Source organism: Protopterus annectens, chromosome 4.part1, assembly GCF_019279795.1.
Source record: "Protopterus annectens isolate FY-2018-M chromosome 4.part1, PAN1.0, whole genome shotgun sequence".
In the NCBI taxonomy this organism is placed as follows: domain Eukaryota; kingdom Metazoa; phylum Chordata; order Ceratodontiformes; family Protopteridae; genus Protopterus; species Protopterus annectens.
The window spans coordinates 988,715,525-988,727,535 of record NC_056734.1 but is presented as its reverse complement, the minus strand read 5'-3'; the positions used below and the strand labels follow the sequence as shown (position 1 = coordinate 988,727,535).

At 41.6% G+C, this 12,011-nt stretch overlaps 1 protein-coding gene across 1 annotated transcript in view; it reads left to right on the top strand.

Annotated features, from left to right (window-relative positions):
• Window positions 1–12,011, top strand: part of PSMD1 (proteasome 26S subunit, non-ATPase 1) — a 2,664,479-nt gene that overhangs the window by 2,183,831 nt on the left and 468,637 nt on the right. The gene's annotated exons all lie outside the window — the stretch shown is intronic.

The window sequence follows — 12,011 nt, the reverse complement described above, 5'->3', positions numbered from 1 at the left end:
AACCAGGACTCCTCTTCCAGGCTCCCTAACCAGTACAGGAGATGTACACTGATGCCTCAGATCTGGGATGGGGAGCAGCAATGGGTTCCCTAAGAGTCTATGGCACTTGATCAGGCTGCATGAATCAGGAGCATATTATCAGAGAAATGAGAGCATTTCTTCTAGCCCTGAGGGCTTTCCAACATATGCTGAAGCGGGGCCCCCTAAAATTGTTCACAGACGCTACAGTTCTGTGGCATGTGAACAAGTAGGGGGGAACAAAATCCTATTAGCTATGCAGACTAAGCTCTCAAGTCTGGGAGCTTGCCACACAACAGGGAGTCACTCTATATACCTTCAGGCAGACACCTTGATCAGGTCCATGTCACAGTCCCACAAATGGATGCTCCTCAGGGATGTGTTCTTGGACATAGTCCACAAATGGAGTACACCTCAAGTAGATCTGTTTGCCACCACTCAAAACAGACAACTTCCATCGTTTTCACAAGACTTCCCAGTTCTCTGGCAAGGCCAATGGATGCCTTCTCAATCTCTTGGAAGGGGGTGTTTCTGTATGCATTTCCCCCTCTTCCCACTTCTTCAGAAAGTCCTACTGAAAATACAGCAGGACAAACAAAATCTTGTGTGTGAGACTCCCTTTTGGCTAAGACAGTATTGGGTCCCCCTCCTTCCTCATTTATCCAGGAGCAGTCACCACAAGTTACCTGACAGAGTGGTCCTTCTCACACAGGACAAGGGGTCATTAATCCATCCCCACCTACAATCTCTGGACCATACCCTGTAAGTGATAGAATTTTGATCCCTTACAGACACCTTTATAATGAGAACGTGTTCACAGTCCTGCAGGAGGCCAGCAAACCTAATAATAGGAGATCTTATTTGTCTAAATGGAAAATATTCTCCATATGGTGTCTACAAAGACAGCTGGACCATTTTGAGGTGGTGATCCCTTTGTGCCGTCATACCTGTCTGAACTCTTGCAGACAGGGTTGGCATAGTCCTCTGTTAAAGCCCACCTTGCTGCTATTTCAGCTTGGCTACCTCTGGACCCCCCCCCCCTTTGGCATCTCTGTTGCCTGCAGAGTTATTCCTAAAGGGAGTGCTGCATCTCAGGGCCCCCCAGGAAATTTGTCTTACCCCCATGGGACCTGAATTATGTTTTAGAGAAGCTCACCTTTTGAACCAGTTTCTAAGGCTTCTCTAAAACATTGGACTTGGAAAACAGTACTCTTGGTAGCCATGACATCAGCAAGGAGCGTGTCAGGGCTATAGGCCCTCATGGCTCTTCCCCTTTCCTCACATTCCACAAGGACAGGGCAACTCTTAGTACCAAACCTTCCTTCATGCCCAAAATGGTCGAGTTATCCTTAAACCAAGCTATTCACCTTCCTACCTTTTTTCTTCATCCTCAGAATGGCAGTGAGAGAGTCTTACACTCCCTTGATGTGCACAGAAGCTTAACTTTTACCTTGACCTGACCAAGTCTATCAGGAAATGTGACCAATTGTTTGTCTCCTTTCATCCCAGGGCTCTGGGGAAAGCAGTGACCAAGCAGACCATTTCTGCCTGGATTTCCAGGGCAATTTTTCTGTTGTACATACCATCTAAAACAATGAGTAAAAAGGTCACACAGGAAAAACAATTGGTTAAAAAATGCAAAAAGAAAACACTAGCAAAGCTAGACTTCCCTACTGTGTGATACCTTAAACTTCTTGTATCAGAGGCAACATGGGATATATGCAAATTATCCTTTAAGGATATCAGGTGTTTCAGCTAAATGGCAATTCTGAATGTCCATGACTTTTTCTTTTACTTTTAAGTCTATTTAGGGACAATTTCAGGCCAGTAAAGCCAAATTCTTTAGCTGTGGACATGCATATTTCTGTCTTCTTCTGGCATCATCTCCACAGCATAAGAGGAATTTTGTAGATACCCTAATGTTTATGCATATCAGTTGGGTACAACAACCCTGTGTTTCAAAAAGTCAAATATTCCTCTCATGCTGTGCTGATGATTACTTTAGCAAAGCTTCATGTGAGGTAAAATTCAGTGTGCACCTCAAAGTGTGAGAGGTGCACTATTTTTCTGGAGAAAGTTATTCCCCTTATCCATACAGTCAGAAAGCAGTTCAGGTACTGAGCACATCGAGAGCTGGTTAACTCAGGAATACCATCTGTAGACCCAACCAGTTGTGATAGTTTTACCACAGGTGCCTCAGACTTTGCTGGGGGTCCCACATGGGCCACTGGAGGGGCAGGGCTCCCCACAAATGGGCCACTTGGAAATGCAGGGGAAGTACATTAGCTGATAATAGAGCAAACACAAACACAAGAGAAATTTCCTTACTTCATGCATTTCAAAGATTTGCCCATGGGTTGGCAGCCATGGACACTGAATGCATTCCTCTCAAATGTCCATTTTTTGTAGAATGTCCAGATTTTCACCTCATATTTGTTATCTGTTCCTCTTAGTTTGTGGTTTTCTGGCAAATCACAGAGGATTAAAGTCACTAAACGTCATACATTTGAGTTTGACTACTTTGTGTTCTCCAGAAAATGCATGCTAACACACATCCTGTTACTGTAGCAACCTTCTGTGATTTTAATAGCAACATTTAAAGTCTGTTTATAATTTTTTGGACCTATGTTCCCCCATTATTTTAGGCTTTGTCTAAATTTCTTGTGCCAAGATGTTGAGCAGTTTGGCTAAATGCAATCACAGACAACACCGCATTGTTCTGGGACTTAAAAAAAAAAAGAGGTGCGTCATGGTGCATGTTGGCCATAATGGCGTGAAAACTGGCCCCAGGGTAGGGTCTCTGCATCTATATCACCCAAATTCCCTCGGACTAGAATTCTTTGACAGACCAACTAATCAGATCCACCTCCAACTTGCACAGTTGAAACTGGACAAAAAAGGCTTTCTGATGTTTGTACAAAGGCAGGGAATTCCAGGGATGGACTTGTTTGCTTCCAAGGACAGTCATCAGCTGTATAATTTCTGTACAATTTATCCACACAGAATACCCTGGACCTTGAATGCCTTCTTCACAGGAGACTAATCTTCTGTGTGCATTCCCACACTTTCCTTTCTTTCCAGGGATACTTCGGAAGGCAAGCAGGGAAAAGACATGGATCATGTTAATGGCTGAACTGTGGCCAGGCAGACGTGGTTTTCTTAGCTAGTCAATATTAGCTGAAAGCTGCCACCATCTCTCCTAAACCACTGCTCATTTCTGATTCAGGAAGGAAGGCACTTCACTGTATCTGGGTCTGAAAGGTCTCAAGCTTGTTGTGTGGATGAGTTGCACCTAGTCTTCCTTCAAAGATGACTTCCACATTTTGCAGGAATCTAAGGGACAAAGCTTTACAAAGCCTTCTCTAGTTAAAGGAAAAGGTTCTATACCTGGTGCATCATTAAACAGAGGCAGTTGCTTAACCTTATGCTTAATGTTCTAAAATACCTGTTGGAGCTCATTGGCGAGTGTTTATGTGGTGCATCATTTTAAGTACATTGCAGTATTTCTACCTGTACATTCTCCCTTGTCATCATGTCTTTGAGTTCACGTGAGGCCACCCAGAATGCCTGCCTTTCTTCCTTTGGCCTTCAGAGTTTGAGAGTGGAAAGGATGTGCACAGGAAGTGAACACTGTTTTGAGAGGAATTTGTACGACTGATAGCCTGTTGTTTTCATTATAACAGGAAAAGACACGCCTGTATCAAAACACACACACAATCTACATTGCTGACTAATTCCATTTCCTTCTGCTCTGATCACCATGCTGAAGAACAGTCTCCCTACCTAACATTTAACTGGAACATGCAGTGTACTGCAACAGTTTTATTCAGAACTGTATTACTTATTTATTTGACATTTGTTTACCGGGCTGGTCTGACTGGGTCTACAGAACCCGTTTTCAGCAGAGGCCCGGGGAGAAAGCTCCACATACAGTCCAGTACAATACATATGACATTAGAAATACTGTATGAAAATAAGTTGAAAGAACAAACTATGTTACAAGATGTTACAATGTATACTACACATTGACAATTCTATAGATTTAAAACGTTCGACAATAATAGTCTCTCTCACCATACATGATGTAGATGGTGTCCAAATAGAATAGCATGTAGGTAGTGCAATGTGTAATATTGACTATATGAAAAATAGAATATTAGTTTGTTAGGAAAATAATAACCAGAAAGTTAGTGATGCAGAACGATAGTGAGAGAGTTAAGAATAGAAGCAATGCAGCCTGAGCAGTAGCTTAAGGATATGGTATAGAAACAGAGGAGTTGTTAGAAGAGCCTTAGGATCTTGCAGACTGAGGAGATTGAAATGTGACAGAAGAGGAGTATGAAGCTAGTGTGGAAGAACAGGAAGAGCTGAGCAGTAGGCAGGCTTTATACAAAAGCAGAACCATGTATTTTGGAGATATTTTTTTAAAGAGGCTTTGAAATGGGTTAGCCAGGCATAGACCTGTTAGCTAGAGGTAGTGAATTCCCAAGTATGGATACAGAGTATGAATACAGAGTGTGACTTGGTTTTCTTGTGGGTTTTGAGAGAGCCAAGAGATGTTTGCCTTTTGATCATAGGGATCGATTTGGTATGTAAGGTGCGACTACATTGGCTAGTGCAGGGCAGGTAGTAGGCTTGAAAATAAGGTTGTGCAAGGTGGATAGCTGAATAAAGGCAAGTTGGATGGGGAGTTCCAGTTTAATTCTAGGAGTGGTTTACAGTGGTGTGTGTGATATTTAGTTTGTGGCAAACTGCAAATTAGTTGTAGTACTGTACCATCTTGCTTAGGGTAGAAGTTTGTAAGTTAGTTAGGATAGGGGCACCATAAAGAAGGGAGAAAAGCAAAAAAAATGTTTGCAAGGGTAGTTTTGGTTGCTGCAGTAAAGAAATGTTGGTTTCTATATGAGAGTCCCAGTTTTTCATGAGTTTTCTTTATATTTTGCTGTATATGGGGATCAAATGAAAATTTGTCAATGATAACTCCTAGAAGTTTGGTTTCGTGTTCTATTTCTGTGACAGTGTTGTCAGATGCAAGGATGTTAAAATCATCAGTGACGGGGGAGGCGTTTTTGGGATGAAAGAGTACTAGTTTTCACTTCTTTGGATTAAGAATGACTTGGGCATTTCTTAGCTAGGATTTGACTGCAGTAAAGGACTGTTGGAGTTTTTGAAAGTAGTTCTGGTAGTGATTGAGCAGTATAGATAATGGTGGAATCAGTGTATTGAATGAGGGTCCCATGGTGAGAGGTAGTGTGAAGGTTGTTTGTAAAAATGTGGGAATAGGCGTCCTAGGATGGAGCCTTAAGGGACTCAAGTAGGGTTGTGCAGTGAGGGTGAGAGTTCACTTACTGCTTGTTTACGATCCTTAAGGTAGCTCTGAAACCATTTTACTGTGTTATGTGAGAAGCCTAAGTTAGTGTGTTCAAAAGTAAGGGGTGAGACACTGTGTCAAAGGCCTTGGAGAGATCAAGGAATACTGTGGCTGTATAGCATTCTACATCTCTGGTCTTGTTCACAGTGTCTGTAAAAGATAATGGGGCTGTAGCTATGCTTTGGATAGGTCGGAAGCCATGTTGGGTTTGCAAAAGATTGTTTTGCAATAGATATTGCATTACCTGCTGATGGATACCTCTCAAGAATTTTGGATATGGGTGACAAGATGGATATAGGACAGAAATTGGATGGATCAAAAGAGTTGCCTTCTTTGTGGATGGGAGTGATAAGATTGTTTCCATATGGTAGGTACTTCTGATTCAGATAAAGACCTATTTATAAGGATACTGATTGGGTAGGTGATTGAGTTAGCAGCCATTTTGACGTAGTGTGGTGGAAGATTATCAGCTGAGGTAGAGCAGGGTTTTAGTTTTTGTAGCAGTTTCTTAATGGTGTCAGTGGGTATGGGATGAAATGAGAATGGGGTTTGTATGACATTTTGTTGAGTAGGGGGGTATTAATGACAGGGTTTTAGAAGTAGTAGTTGGTCTGGGGTTGGTGTCTGAATAGGTTGAAAGGGGGGGGCCCACCTTAGGGGTGTTAATAGGTCCAGTATTGATTTTATGAAGTGCTTGTTTAAAGTTTTCAGCTGTTTGTGATGGAGGGGTGTCAGGTGATGGTGTGCTCTCCATTTCTTCCAGGGTTAAGTAGAGAAGATATAAAGTGCCAACATTTACTGGGGTTGATTTTATGCTGTAGGTGAAGCTGGGAATATGACTTCTTATCCCTGTCGATTAGTTTTGTCACTTTGTTGCATAGTGTTTTGAAATTAACATGATTTTGTTTATTTTTGTTTGTTTCCGGGCTGACCAGGCTGCTTCCCTTTGCTTCATCAGGTGTACATTCCTTAGAGAGCCATGGTGCTGAGTTCATTTTGATTCTCTTCATACGAATGGGAACTAGGGTATTAAGAATGTGAAGGAAGGTGTTAAAGTATAGTACAGCATCATTAAGGGGTGGTTAGTCTGTTTTCTGTAGGAGATTGTTGAATTTATGCTGACAAAAATGAGTTGTTCTTGATTTTACATTGTGTACTCTTAGTTGTTGGGAGGTTGTTCTAAGGGAATAAGCTGACAGATCGCTCAGTTAGCTGGACAGTGTAGGGGAAGAGGGGTAATTGGCAGGATGGGATACTAGGATGCAGTGTAGGGTGGATTACTGGGAAAGTCTGACTGGACACGCGTACTTTTTCAGCGGAGGCCTGGGGAGAAAAGCTCCTGATACAACAGTGCATTACAGACAAACAAAAATCTATACAACTATGATAACGTTTAAAATGAGTTTTAGAGATGCTTAACAGAAAAATTCTGATCAGTTACATAAATGTACTTTATACAGTTCCATAAAGACTAAGGTCCTAACAATGAAGGATAATCATAGTGTTTTACTTTCTTTTAATTCTAGGATAGGGCAAGCTTGAGATTTGTGATAAAAGAAGTAAAGTAGTAGTCGAATTGGAGAGGACCATGTGGAGATGGAGAGTTAGTTATCAGCCAGGGGTTGTGCATGGGCAGATCCATTTGCCAAGTAGATAGTTTTTTTAGGGATGGCTTAAATATTGTTAGAGATGATGTGGAGGTTAAGATTAGATGGTAGGGCGTTCCAAAGTTTACCTATATAGTTTGAGTAGAGAGACTCCGCTGGTTGATTTTTGGCTATACGGGTTTGCACTTGGTCTTTGTTGGAGGATTGGAGGGACCTCATAGTAGCATAAGGTTGTAGAAGAGTTTGTAGGGAGGGTATTTTATAAGGCTTTGAAAGGATTTTGTGCGCCATAGAAAGTTGTATAATAGTGTAGGAGTTGTGGGAATTCTAACCAATTGAGTTGCTTGAGTGCAAGGCAGTGATGAGTTCTAGCTTGAAGAATTAGTGGCGAATCTTGCTATTTTATTGTAGCAAATTTCCAGTTTTTGCAATTCAGATTTCTTGAGAATGGGTGCTAGATATAGTAAAGTGGAGAGTAGATAAGTTTGTGCAATGGCTATTCTGGTATTTGTGAAAAATTATTTTCTATGTAAGGTGCCACGTTTTTTGTGTGCCTTTTTAACTATCTGAGATATGTGAATATCAAATCTGAGTTTATGGTCAATTTCAATTCCTAATAGTTTTGTGTGCTGAGAGTTGTGCAGGTTTTGTTATGGGAGGTAAGGTGGAAAGTTAGGGGAGGGTGGAGTTTTGTTAAGTGAGAATATTAATATTTTGTTTTTTTTGGGGGGATTTAAAATTGTTAGCATTAGTTAGCCAGGTCTCTATTTCCTGAAAGGCTTTCTGGGTAAGTGATTGCAGTTCTAGTAGGGGAGGGAGCAGAGCATATCACAGTAGAATTGTCTGCATATAGGAGGAGAGATGCATGAGTGATTGCAAGGTGGAGATTGTTAGTAAATATAGAGAAATAGGAGTGGGCCTAGAATGGAGCCTTGGGGGACTCTGAGTTCAACTGGCAATAAGGGTGAAAGGGTCTGTTGCCATGAGACAGCTTGTTGACACCCTGTGAGGTAATCTTTAAACTATGGTGCAATTACAAAAATGGAGGTCTGAGAGGGTCCTGAGATGGTGGGTATGGGAGACCATATCAAAACCTTGTGACAGGTCTAAGAAGATGCAGAGTGATTATTGCTCCTGTGGAGATTAATGATAGTAAAAGACAATAGAGCACTAGTTGTGCTATGGAATGGTCTAAAACTATGTTGGGTATTGGTTAGAAGTTTATTTAATAGGTAATCAGTTACCTGTTTATGAATAACTTTCTAGAGTTTTTGAGAGTGGTGATATTGTAATTGGTCTTTAGTTGTTTAGCTCAGTTGATGTGCCACCTTTATGAAGGGGAATGATGTATGCGGTTTTCCAGCTAGAAGGGACCTGGTGTTCAGCTATTGATCTGTTGATTATTATAGATAATAGGGTATGCTATGACATCTGCTGTTAGCTTTAAGTATTCTGTGGGTAGACTGTCGGCAGTGAGTGTAGTGGGCTTTAGTTTTTTTTAAGAGTTTTTTGATGGTATCAGTTGGAACTGGTTGCAGTGAGAAGGTGGATGTTATGTTAGAAGTAGTTGACTATGATTGATTTTTAGTTAGTTCAAGGATGGTTTCTGTAAAATATTTGTTAAACTGAGTGGGTAACTTTTCTGAATTGGTGGTGGTGGGCAGGGGGTTCCTGATTTCCTTGGGTTAGGGGTATTCTTTATTGTGGACCAAAATATTTGTGGGTTTTTGTGATGCTTGGATTGTATTTCAGTGTAATAGTTAATTGCATCCATTTTATCTGTTTTTTAGCTTTATTCTTAAGTTCTTGGAGTATTGATAAACTGATAAATTATACTGTTTGTGTGAGTTGGAAGATGTGGTTTGCCAATCTGTATTTACGTCTCCTAAGATGGTTTTGAGGCTTATTGTTTGGGATGTCCAGGATAAAATATTTTCCAACAGTGGTATATTGTTACCTGGTGGGCTATTACTGTTATGCAAATTCTTTTTGATATGTTGAGGTACAAAAAAGATACAAGTACCTCAGCATTGGAAAAGGTGGGTATATTACTGGTGTAGGGAGTGATGTTGAGGGTAGAGGGATATAGAAGTGCTGTCTCTTCTAATTATTGCAAAGTTTGGAGGTATTATTTAGGAGTCTTTTCCTTTGGGGTGTAGCTGTGTTTCGATAAGGGCTAGTATGTCAGGTTTAGTTTGATCCAGGCATGCAGTGGGGCTATTTTATTACATATACTTCTAAGGTTCACTGTAAGTATGTTTAAATCTTTGGGGTTAGATTTGTGGTTAGGATTAGAGGGTGGGCCAGGGTTAGGATGCACATTTGAATAGATAGGTAATAAGTAATGAGTACCATGGAAATTGTTTTCTATTCCTAGGTGATGGTACTAGTGTCAAGTGTGGTTTCATAGGAGGTGAGGAGGCCAATTTTGGGCTTGAATAATATGGGACGGTATAGGGGAAACGCTGGGAGGAGATGTGCGAGACGCTGTTTGTTGTGAAGATGGTTGGAGGAGGTTTTTGATGTGTAGGTATGTGAGGATATAGCTGTAGCGAGGTTGAGAATAAGAGTAATGAGGCCAGGCAGGTTAGGAGGAGCATGTCAACTGTGATAGTGGGTTTAAAAATAGTTAGTTGTATGTGTGTGTTTGAATGTAATAGATGTAAGTAGAAATCATCTTGTGATGTGAGTGCAGCTGAAGGTAAGGTAGGAAATGTTTTGACTTCAAAGTGGGCTTTGACAATCAATGTGGTTAGGTGTTTTGCCTAGTGGTTTGTGATTGGTCAGTAGTAAAATTATGGTGCAGTGTTAGTTTGTGTATAGTAGAAGAGAAGGTGGTAAGGCTGGAGTTAATGTAAGATAGTTTGAGGTGGTGATTGTATTGTGATGGTAGCGTAAGATGCAATGAATTATAGTAGGAGGGATGAGAATTAAAGATGATAGATATAAGGGAAAGCAGGTAAGTTTGGTGAAATAAAAGAATGTGGGTGTGGACAATGTAGAGCTGTATATAATTGGATCATAGGAATGAGAGGGTTAAGAGTACAGGTACTGGGGTGGGTGGGATATGGGGGAAGGGTAGGGGAGCGGAGTGAGGTGAAGTGAACAGATTGGGAAGAATCCCCCCAGATGGTTTACAACCATAAACAGTGAGGTAGAATGTTCATGGATACAAAGTGTCTTAACTCTAAATACTTGACTCTAGTCACAACATCTAATTTTATCATGTATCAGCTATATGTCAGTATATGCATCAGCTTCTGAATATTTGAAAGTCACTTTTTTGGACCCAAGTAGACAACTGCTCCAATCATTGCAAACTAAAGTATAGCCCAGGGGCTTCAAAGGGCATGCTGTGGCTGCCTGCCAGGTATGGAGTCAAGCTACCCCTTTGGTAGCAAACTACTTTGTAGTACTCTTCCAGAGTGTAAGGAGTTATATTGCAGTACTAATTCTTTTAATGAACATTGCACAGTTGAGTGTACTTATCGTAACCTTAAATGTTCACCTGTGTAGTATACCTTCCCACTTGGAGTGTGGGTGCATTCCTCAGTTTCCTGGACTATTCCTCCAGGACATCTTATGTATGGCTATGTCCTGAGTTTTCTCCAAAGGATTTACAGATGTTCATCGTGTTTCACTGCTGCAGTCATTACACTTGGGTTATCCTGCTGTCAGCCGGTCCCGCAGTCGGCCAGAGTTCCAAAGTCTTGGTCCGGCGTCTGTTGCTGTCGCTTTTTCCCTGACATCAGTGCGCCAGGGGTATATAAGATGCAGCTGACTCCATTTTCTTTAGTCTTTCTTGCCGTGCGGTGCCCGAAGCAAAAGCAGTTCGCAAGTGCCGGTCGGCCAACTCCTGAGATTTTCAAATTCAAATTTCAGAACAGAAGTCTTCAATAAAGCTAAGTACCCCGTTGGGGAAACTTTTTCTTGCCTCAGACCGATGTCAGTAAAAGTTAATAATTGCATTTCTTGTGGGAAGCAAATACCTCATAAGGATGTTCATTCTTACTGTATTCCATGCCTAGGCCCAGACCACAACGTCACTGTTGTCGGTTTTGTGCTAGATTTAACAAGCGCACTATTAAACGTCTGTTTGATTTTGCTCGCCATTATTTTGGCCAAAGGTTCAATTGTACCATGCCGTCAGAACAACCGATGACCGGAATACACAAAAACTGCAAAGACAAAGATAAGGACAGGCAGCCGAGGTCCAAAACTGACTAAGCCTCTTCTAGGCCAGTTGCCGGTTCTCAGTGAGGTGCTTTTGCAGCCCCTGACTCCCGCTACCTCAGAGCCACAGGCCGCCTCCGACTCCCACGTGGAGATTTCTAGGCCTCTGGAAACCTAAGGTATTGGGCCTACGGAAATTAACCCCTCAGATGGGTCTGGAGCCACTGAGCAGGCATTGGCTTCTGAGGGTGTTTTCAGACCTTCACAGCTTACCATCAAAACAACAAACAAGTCTAAAACTGCATTAAAGACAAAGAAACAAGTACAGCATTCACCTGGACAGGCCTCCTTGCCTAAAAAACAGATACTCAAAATGGCTGAAGGCCTAATTACTCTGATCAGGGGTTCCCATCCCCCTCCTGATAAAAGGCCTAGGCAGGATACAGACTGATTCCTCTGACCAGATTTCCATTTCTTCTGATTCCTCTTCAGACCAGGGATACTCTTTATCCCCCTATGAGGTCTCTGATGCTGAAGAATCAATCCCTTCAGCCTCTCCTCCTGAGGATTACTCTTTTGGGGAAACTTTACATACCATGAGGGAGCATTTCCATTGGGAGAGTCAGGATTATTCAGAATCCAAGAAAAAGCTCAGAGATGTTCTTTTATTGCTTCAGCACAGGCCCCTTGCTATTCGGCCTGTGTTAGATATTGTGGATGATGTGTTCTCTGAATCCAGTTTAACCCCTGATTCTTTGCCCACAGCACCAGTCAAGCCAGATAGGTACTACAGAGTCCCTGACTCTCACAAATTTCTTTATAAAAACCCTGCTGCTGACCCA